Raw genomic sequence first — 11,162 nt, forward strand, 5'->3', positions numbered from 1 at the left:
TAAAGGAAAATATTGTTTGTGCATATGTGCAGATTTTTGCTGGGAAAATCCAAATTATGTATATAATTTTGGGGTTCAACAATTTAAAAGTCACTTGAAATTAAAAGTGAACTATAAGCAAATTTGGTTCATCCTGGAATAATGGAATTGTATAAAAATCAGCAAAGCAAAATGTAGGCAAATAAAAAGATGAAAAATGTAACTGGAGTATGATTTTACCATGAAAATAAATCCCAAGGGGGACCTTCTACTCTTCAAGTTGTTGAAATGTGATTAGTTTAGATGTTCAAATATTCTATAAAGGCGAATACACATGTCCTCTATTGTCTAGATGTAAGCACTGAAGCTCTGAAATGACTATGGCACATTTTTATGTTAGCTGAAGAATCATGAAATGAATGTGTTTTTATTCTCTATATGCAGAGCCCCAAGGAGTTGAGCTTATAATGAGAACGCTGAAAAAGTTAAGTGATATGACTTTTCTTTAATACTGAGCTTTTGTTGGAGTAATAAAAACAACACAGGATCCTTTAATCAAATAAAAAAAAAATTAGAGCTAATTTTCTGCACTTTCACTTGCACAGGAATATTAATTAAAAAAAAAAAAAGCCCCACTGTAAAATATTTGAGGCCATACAATTAAGTATTACTTTAAGGCAGGGGCCCAGTGTTAGAATTCTTATATTTCCCCTGAAGTCCCTCCCATTTTTGCACTCAGCTTTTCTGTTCTTTATCTATCTCATTTATAATCTTTCCGTCTTGTCGCTTTTAGGTTTTAAGTTTGATATGTTATGGTTTCTTTGTCAATGAGGTTCAGTACCATCCCAAAACTTTGACGGCAATTTTTTATTTTTTCATTCTTTTTTTTGCTAATCGAAGGGGAAAACCACAGTTCTTTAATATAAGACCATGACTTCTCTGTTCCAAGAGCAAGCTCATTACTTTACTGTTAAAGAACAAACATAGTGTAACCACACAAGAAAATTTGAACAGCTCTTTTCTAGTTCTTAAGCTGATGCTTTATTTGGCAGGGGAGAGGAGGATATTGTTGGCTTTTATTTGTCTTTCATTTCATACTGTGCAAAGCTGCCCTCAAGCACCACTGGGGATGACACCCTTTTGGGCATGACACCCTTTGCTGTGATATACAACATGAACTGTTGATGTCCTGCCCAAAGAATGTCTTGGGAAGAGCAAGATGTCAGTGTGGTTACTGAATGCCTGCTTCCCAATGTTATGACAAGGAAAAATTTGTATTAGCACAAAACCCAGAGTATCTATTGCAGAATTCAGAAGGGTTCGTGTATGCTGCAATAAAATAGGCTTCCAAACTGCCTAGAAAGGTAAATGCAGATTTGGCTTTGAGCAGAGGCCGATGTATGATCTGTGAAGCTGGAAGCAGCAACATGATAAAATGATGTATTTTGTGTGTACAGGCCCACTGTGCAGAAATGATAATAAGGTGAGAATGACAGCTGGATATTTTCTGGTCTGCAGTTTTTCTTTCAAAGAAAACTAACCTGCTGAAAATGGAAATATCCTGGGAAATGTTGCGCACTGTAGACACGTGTTTGGCTTTTTCACAAAGTGGGTTTGAGACTTTGGCTGCTGATCTAGACATCAGGATCCCAGAGTTTTCATCAACTGGCCCTACAGATACTTGCTGCTTCCTGACTACCAAGATCTCCATTCTTCCAAGACAGTGCAATTCAGTATATGAAAGCTCAGAGTCCCTGGGAACTCGCTGCCCAAATATCCACCAGACAACATAGCTGTCTTCAAAACCGTGAGCTCAGCCCTTGAAATGTTTTGCTTTTAAGAAATTATAGATCCTAGGTTCCCATTTCAAGCAGAAATCAACTTTCAAAATTTTATTTTGATTTGTGATGCTTAAAACATAATAAATGTTAAAAATGACTGGAAAAGAATGATGGAAAAACAACATGAAAGAAAAAAGAGAACATTCAGTGGAGATGGACAAACTGGAAATACTTATTGTTCTTATTAAAATTCATGAGCTGGAGGTTAAATGCAAGAAAATGTGTCAGTGTAGCATGTCAGTGGGACCCTTTTAGAATATTCGTATTTTCAGGTAAAACACGCATCTTAATATCTGTGTTTTCTTTGGTCTTTTCCATTTGCATCATCATCTGTTGTAACATATCTCCATAGCACTTATTAGCACAACACCAAGAGCAGAAATACTCAAAAAAACCCCCAAAAATATTGACATCCTAGACTGCATCTCAAGATTATCAGCATTTTTGAACAAAACCCCGGGTGAAATTCTGCCTTGATTTATATCCCTGACTATTATTTTTAAGGAGACTATTACTGCGTACTATTTTCTTTTCTCAGGTGCTATACACGTCTATTAACTTAAGTATATTATTCTAGTGTTGGAACCAGCAGATCTCATTCATTACTTTCAAGTTGACTACAATTTCTTTCAGTTCTTTCCTGTGATTTCTTTAACCTTTTTTTAATTTGGGGGGTTTTTGGCCATTATGCAAACTTTCATTTCACACAGCTATTCTGCGAAAGGAGTTCCCTAGACCGTGATTAGAATTTCTCTGCATAACTGCCCTTTTACGCAGAAGTCTGCCAAGAAATCTCATTTTCATTCTGTGCAATACTCATTCTTTTGCCCTCTTTTGTAGCCACCAATCTGGCATGTACTTTGTGGCTTGCTTAATCATCATCTAGTTCAATGATTAACTTGACATTGCAGATTATTTAGCTTATTCCTGTTGTGGTAATTTTGCAATTTATTGTTGTATTCATCCTGACCACTAACACTTAAATGAATATTGCTGTTCACAATCATTGCTTGTCAGCTGAAGTATTTCAATTCTTGTGTGATCTTTATACACGAGCAGAGGTATTTGAATGCTTGTATAATCCTTATATAATGAAATTTTACTGTGTTCTTTTTGTTTTTTTCTCATCATAACATCTAATTCTTCTTCTGCCAATCAATTTTTAAAGCATTTTTCTTCTCATGTAGATTACTTAGATTCTAAATATTTTTTCAGTTATTTGCTTATAATCTTAGACTCACACAAAATTCTGATGGAAAGAAACCTCTGGAAGCATCTAGTTCAACTTCCTGCTCACATCAGCTATAAGGGCAGACCAGGCTTCTCTGAGCTTTTCTGTGAAAACAAAGGATGGACACAGCACACTCTCCTCATAACCAGGCAACCTGTTTCAGCTGATGAAAGCTTTTCCTTCCTGTCTAGTCTAGACTTTTTCATTTTATGCCTATTGTCTCTCATTCCAACACCACCACATTGTTATGAACAGCCTGGGTCCCCCTTCTCAATTACACTCCATCATTTTGTAGGTAGTTCCTTTGAAATCCTCTCAGAAGGATAGTCTCCTTCTTTTTATTTGGCCACAGAACCAAAATCTTTGTGATGTTTGATCATTGACCATCGTCTTAAAAATCTAAACTAATGCTAGCACGTGTGATTTTTCTGTTGCTTTACCCTTTGCTGCAGTCACATTTGGTGCTGTGTCCTGTGCTTCAGACAGAAGTTGATTAATTAACTCCACTCAGCTCTCCAAGGAGTACTTTGCCATGTTTTAGACCATTTTCTTTTGTCAGGAGGCAGTCAGATTGTGAAACGGTGGCACTGTTAATTTAATTAAGTGATAACTTCCCCATTTCCACTGTGGATTTTGGCAAGTCAGGTCCTGGGCCCTGATTTTTCCTGGGCAGCCTCCTTTCTGATATTGAAGCCAAGGCACTCACTGCAGACCATGGTGTGCTTCACTAGTCTACTGAGATCTATCATCAGGCATGAACCTTCTGGGACTTTACCACACTTTAATTTCAGATCTATTTTCAGTTTTCCATTTTTCTTTTCAGTATTAGTATTTTTTGGCATTTTGGTTTGAATTTACCCCCAAATATCAGCAGATAGCAATTGAGGTTTCATGTATAATGTGAATTTCATCAACTAATCAAGCATAATACTTTTGTTTGGAAATCATAGTTATTCTTAAGTAGAGGTTGTGCTGTACCCAATGTCTCACAGCTGCCCAAATCTGGTTATAGACTGCCACATTTCATACCTTCACCTTAGTTCAGAGTACCTCCCATTACAGGGAAAATAACAGAAATGCATCTTCTATACACCATTTGCAACACTTTCTAGACATCAAATTATTTCTTAAACTTCCTTAGTCCAGCTTTCTGAGGCATATTTAAGAGACTAAATAGATAGAAAAACTTAAAGCAATTTATAAAATTAGTCTTTTCTGATGTGTTCAGCCAAGACAGAATTTTGCCTTTCTTGGTCTGTGCTGTAAGTCTCCCCATGGTAAGAATCCTGGAGTCAGGAGGAGCGAGTGGTTTATGTACACAAAACACACTTCTCAGAAGATTTTGATCTATCTCATGCATTGAATGTTCACAGTTATACTGAGTGAACTGCAGAAAATTCCTTCAAGATCTCTACGAGGACAAAGACTATTTTGTTATTGACTTTGACATATGTAGGTATAATACCTTGTCAAGAGCCGATGGACTTTTTTTTTTCCTTTTTTTAAAAAAGATTTTTAAATTTTTCCTTTATTTAAAAAGACAATGGTGTCATAACTTGGAGCCAAACCCTGAGATCTATGAGACAATAAGCAGGCAGGTAGGGTCTTGTCTGCTGCCTTTTTGAAAAGCTTTATTACACTTAAAAGAGGGCAAGCCCTACAGATTTTTGACCAGCATGCAAGAAAAGGATTACTAAAAGCAATAGCAAGCTGGCCATGAAACTGTAGGGGATCTACTTAAGGCAAATTTGCCCTTCTCACTGAGTCTGATTAGTCAATTCTTTAATTTTAGGCCCTTGCTGAGTTTTTGCTCGTATAAATTCCTGTTACAATTATCTTGATCTTAAACCCATGACTCAGTTTCAGAAGGTCACCCAGCAGGTGGCACTCCCCATCTGACTTAAAACTGATCCAGGAGCCAAGAAGAGAGAGCTCTTGGCACTTACATGGCAGGGCAGACCTGCCAAGCCTCACATCCTGGGTGGTAGACGAGTGCCTTCGTCTCCATCCCTACTTTCCCACATGGGGGCATTTTTTCTGCTGACCCACTGGCAGAGGAATGTTTCTGGATTTCACATCATCTCCAGCACCTTTATGTTGTGGCTCCTTCCTTATTGCACAGCCTGCTGCATAGCCTAGAAAAAGGCTGAAAAGTCCAGGTGGTGCAAAGGAAGCTGCAAGTAGCAATGACCAGAAAAGAGCTGTAGAACTGAGGTGAAGGGTAATGTGGAAGTCTGTAAAGTGCATGCCTGAAGAAGGCTAAAATAAGCTTGGCATTGGAGTGAATGCAAAAAGATTGACATGCGTACGCAGTTGTCTGAAGACATATAATTTACGTCTCACTTATCTGTAGGTTTTTGTGACCTTTTCAATATTTCAAGTTTCACATAATTAACATATTTCTTCTGGTTAGAGAGGCTGAAAGGTTAGAAAGGTTGAAATCAGAGATAAACGGATGTCTCCTTTGAGTCAACAGATGACAAAGGCACAGTGTGACACGAACTCAAATTATAATTAATGGAAAATGTGAGACAGTAAGAAAGCATCAAATATGAAACAAGATGTCAAGTATGTAGAAAAGTTGAGTCTGAGGTGGCTTCTCCCTAGCCCCTGAGTTTCTCTGTATTTGATGGCTTTCATCCTTCCTCTCATTTTTCCCATTGAGGAACACGTGAAATGTCTTTTACATTCTTCCTCTCACTACAGGTTTTGTTTTCTCTGCATCTTTTATAGCTTTAGTATTCCCGTGTTCCCAAAGAAATCGTCAGGGTGTCTTTTCTCTTGATTAATTTTGCTGCCCTACATCCTTCTGCTTTGTACCCTTCCATAGTAATTTGCATCCCTGGAAAAATCATCCAGGAGTGCTAAATTTAAGCAAGATTTTTTTGATATCTATTTTCTACATCCAAACACATTAGAGGAAGTTCTTTTTGCTACACTGGAAGAAATATTCCTTACAGTCTAAATATAAATACTGTTTTGTTTTCCTGATTGGAGATACAGTTCAGAGTAAAGGGACATTATTCTTCATTCATGAGTATGTATTGTAAATTCTACTGGCTAATCATGATGCTGATATGATCTGAATTTTCATATCATAATAGGTCATTATACTACTACTTTTATTCTGTTGATTGTTCTAGATGTTCTTATTTCTGACCTGTGTCTGTTCAATAAATTTATGCCTGTCATTACAGGTTGCAGTTTATGAAAGCAGACTTATGAAATGCATAAATCCTGTCTGTTTAAAAGGTGCATCAGAGTTTGCTGTATCAGAGGCTTAAAACTGCTGCCCACAGTTAAAGGGCTGACAATCTGAGAGGTACAGCAGGACAGCATTTTCTTGTATGATGCTGGTAAGATGCTGAAGTGCTTTGTTAATATGTAAGAGAATGCATGTTGTTAAGAATCAGAAATCCTGATTTTTACCTTTCAGGGATTCCTTATTTTATCATTCAGCGTGGGGTTTTAGGGCAATAAATAATCTGCATTATGGATCACATCTATGAAATTGGGATCAATTGCAGCACATCTTCCACTTGCTAAATATTACGTACATACATATGTCATATGTTTGTGCATGTGTATGGCCCTGTTCTTTCACTATGTAGGCTCTAAATGCATTCTAAATTTTTTGCCATATAAAAATGAGAAAAGGCTGCCACAAACTGTGGATTCCATAATTATTTTGTCCTAGGCAATATTCCAAGACACAGAGAACTACTGATGTTATTTCTATTACAGAGTCAATACTGTCAAACTTAAACCCTCAAAATAGTAAGCTATACCTCATTTTCCCAAAACTGTGAAATTACATATTTTTAATTCTCCTGCCATTTTAAAATCTTGGTTTTGGGATTTTTTTCTTAGCTATTCTCAATCTGCAAAAATTGGGTACACATACCTATGTGTACTTTTCTATCTTCATGTGTGCATATGTGAATGTCTGTGCATAGTTCTTATTTTTCCATATGTATAGTAATTCCAGAGGAAAATCAATTCCAGTTGCACACATGTGAAATGTCTGTTTTTCATAGCCTGTCTGGCAGAAAATACTTTGTTCTGTTGGGATGATGATAACAGGGAGCTATATGAACTCTTTTATGTCTGCATGCATATTCTTAATCTTCCATTTACAATGACATATATTGGAATTTAGATCTCCCAAAATTTTCTGATTAAAGAAGCTTGTCATGACAATTAAAAGTAGTTTTTTAGTGGTTATCATGTATTAAATTATAAGTATCTTAATTTACTGGCAGTGTCTTGCTTTCAAAGACAGAGACTGACAAGTCTGTAATTATATTTTGTATAATTTCACCATTTTCCCAGCAAGAAAAAATATGCAGACTACATCTATAATGCTTCATTAACAGCCTTATTAAAAATCTCTTCAGTATGTGACTGCATTAATTTTTAAAATTTATTTTATGTTATGATCTGTAAAGTGGAAAAGCCTTTTTTTAATCTTACTTTATGTGCCAAAAAAGAGTACTGAAGAGAGAGAGGCAAAAATAAGGTCTGGCATCCAAAAGGTTTTAGTTTCTTTAAAAAAAATTAAAAATAATCTGACTTCTTCAAGGTCATCTTGGAAATCTGGAGCAAAGTAAGATTTCAGGTTCCAGGCTAGTGAATCAATAATATGCTAGGTAATATACTGCTGGAAGAAATTGCTGAAATGCCTGTAGGGAAAAGAAAAAAAAAATTTAAAAAAAAAAATTATATCCTTTTGAAAAAAAGATGTTAGATGTACAAAGGTTTGAACCTTCATTCATTTTCCACTGTATTTGTTGAGAATTGAAAGCACATAGTATGTTGCAGGACTGTTCACCTACATACTGGTCCTTAGAAATGTATGAGTGCTTTTTATTCTGCCAAATAAATGTGTGCTGTAGGGTACAATCACTGTTCAAGCATTCTTTATTGTAGGTTGTCACTCATGTATTTGAAGTGCACATTTTTCTCCAAATGAACTGAGAAATCTTTACCCAGTTTTTTTCTACCCCATTATGAGAATTGGACTTGTCACTTGATAAAGGATTAATTTTTCAAAACACCCCCATCCCGAAGCTTCCTTGGGTCTATACACACTATTTTTCATATTGTATGAGTTTGACTCTGTTACCAACAAAGAAAAATTGACTGCAATTTTTCTTTCTTAAATTCAAGTTAAACATAGGAAACAGTAAACACAAATGCTGAATTCAATTTTTGCAAATGCAAAAGCTTAGACATAAAACTAGGAGAATTTTTACACTAATCTTATGAACTCTTCAGAAGGTCAGTCCATTTTTTGTATAAGGAGCTGATACACTAATCATATGCCAAAGCACAAAGCTTAATATACAAAGAATCTGTAGCCTCTTGGTATTTTCTGTTTCTAGGGTTGAAAATTACACAAGAAACAATGTGCACTGCAGTGCAAAAATGACTGGGACCTCTTTCACTTTCATTTTGTGTCTGGTCTCTGGTTTGGAGGGACAGACTTTGAATTGTACACTGCATTGACAGACACCATGAAAGCAAATTAGCACTAATAATTCTCTTGGCTGTGATGCACATAAAAGTCAAAGTGGGTTTATAGTAAGTTTACTTTTATACATGGTCTGATTTGAAACAATAAAGAGAGCAACGCAGAAGCATCCACATGCAAAAGAGTAATATTATACTTCAGAGAGAGATCAGCCTTGAAAACCTTTAGCAGCTCCAGCTAGCAACTGTAACAATTTTGGCACTGAGACCTCTGGAAAAAAAGGAGATGGCAAGATGAAAAACTGCAGAAGAACACCAGAAACAGAATAATTTTTCTGTAAGTAGAAAAATTTCCAAGGGTTAATTGTGCTGAAAAGAGAACACTTAAATTTTATATCTAAATTCCTACGATCATCTCCCAAGATCAATCATATCATACTTGGAATCATATTTCTAAGTAACAAACAGTTCCCAAAAAGAACAATAGAAGACTTAATTTTAAATTTAAAAAAGCCTTTTAGTTTTTCATTAAATTGATGATGAGAGACACTGGAAAGCTTTCCTGTTCCATTTGATTACAAGAACATTTAAAAAAACAGATTCCAGAAATGTGTCTGTAAACACCAATGGCCAATAGCCAGCCCTACTGACCACTGAAATACATACAAAACTAGCCTAACATATGCTGCAAAAGCAGGGGAAAAAATCAATGAGGAAGACACAACATTGAGGAGAGGATATGAGTGACATGGCAGGGATACTGAAAAAAAAAATCCTTCCCAAAGTGAAAGCCATCAAAAGGCATGAGATGCCATCAAGTGCTGAGACGTGGACCAAAGCTTTCCCAACTGATCCTCATTGAAATCTTGCAAAACAGAAAAGAAAGGCTTACAAATAGTCTGGAAAGGAGATATGATCAAACGAAGTGCAATTGAAAAAAAGCCAAAAGTCCCAGAAAATGGGGATGTTTAGTCACTAGAAGAACATGGTCTGGGAGGAAATGAGGAGCAGTGCAAAGGACCAAACCATGCCAAAACTAAGCTCAGAGTTGCTGCAAAAGCAGGGGAAAAAATCAAGGAGGAAGACACAACTTTGAGGGGAAGATATGAGTGACATGGCATGGATACTGAAAAAAAAAATCTTTGGCAAAGTGAAAGCCATCAAAAGGCATGGGTTGCCATGAATTGCTGGGAGACAAGTGATTGCCAGAATTGATCTGCACTGAAATCCTGGAGGCAGAAAAGAAGGACTTACAAACACTAGAGTATGGTGATACGATCCTAGGAATTGTAATTGAAGAATAATATATATAGACAATTGTGATATTTAATATCTCGAAGACATGGACCAGGATTACATGAGCTTTAGTGCAAAGGACAAAAACATGCCAAAATTAACCTCGAGATGCTGCAAAAGCAGGGGAAAAATCAAGGAAGGAGACATAACTTTGAGAGGAGATATGAGTGACATGAGAGGAGATATGAGTGACATAGCATGGGTATTGAAAAAAAAATCTTTGCTGAAGTGAAAGAGCCATCAAAAGTCATGGGATGCCATCAAGTGCTTGGATGTGGACCAAAACTGGCCCAACTGATCTCTTTTTAAGTCTTGCAGAATAGAGAAGAATTATTTAGAAACTCTCTGGAGTGGTGAAACGATGAATTGAAATGCAATTGAAAAAAAAGAAAAGGATAACTGGGATATTTGTTGAGTAGAAGAATAGGAACCTATGCTGATTATCCTTTGGAAACTTGAAGATTGGTAACAGTCACATGTCCTGCATCCTGCACTGCCCCAGAAATGTCTATTCCACCCAGTGTGGTAGAGATAGACGACATAGCCAAGAAACAAACATGCATTAAGGCCCCCTTAACTATTTTCTGATTATTTACTTGTAGCCTGAAAATGATAATTTCCTCTGAAATGTCATTAGTACAAGGAAATGGTACAATTCACATCCCACACAGGCTTTGCAAATACCTTATTAAAACTCTGTTGCCTATACCTTATTAAGACATGGAGAGGTGGTTTTTGTGCTCACTGCTCTGACATTCTCTGGTTCATTGAATATTTGTGTTCCAAAATCAAGGGCTTGGAATTTAGAAATCACTGTGGTTAAGTTGATTTTGGTCGACAGTTATGTGATTCCAAAGAATTTTTGCCTCTCTTCTAGGAGATGCTATCTTTCCAGATCTTGATGACCCATGGTATTAATAGGTCTGAAATTCCTTTAAGGTCTTGTTACAAGTCCTCCAGTGAGGAACATTTCAGGAAACCCCAAAAGTGTCCTCATTTCCCTCCTCTTCTCTGTGGTTTCTTCTGGAGTATAATTACTATTACACAAGACAGCAGATGCAGAACTGGAACAGGTAACCGACCCCCAAGTATTTGTAGGCTTTCTGAAGCAACACTTGCAGCTTTTTGTAGTGTATCTGGCAGTGATCAAGTGAATTTTATCTTCAGTTAGTATTATGAAAAGAAAACACAGAAAAGCTGCTCTGGTATAAGAAGAAAGGTTTTCTTTCTCCATTAAGACAACATGTGCAGTCTGAACATCAAAGACAATGAGTGGAATAGAAGCAAAAGTATGCATAAACTCTGCTACCTTAAAGATATCCTGGAACATCTCACTTGGATAA

Source organism: Passer montanus, unplaced genomic scaffold (assembly GCF_014805655.1).
Source record: "Passer montanus isolate IOZ18808 unplaced genomic scaffold, ASM1480565v1 scaffold10, whole genome shotgun sequence".
Lineage (NCBI taxonomy): Eukaryota > Metazoa > Chordata > Aves > Passeriformes > Passeridae > Passer > Passer montanus.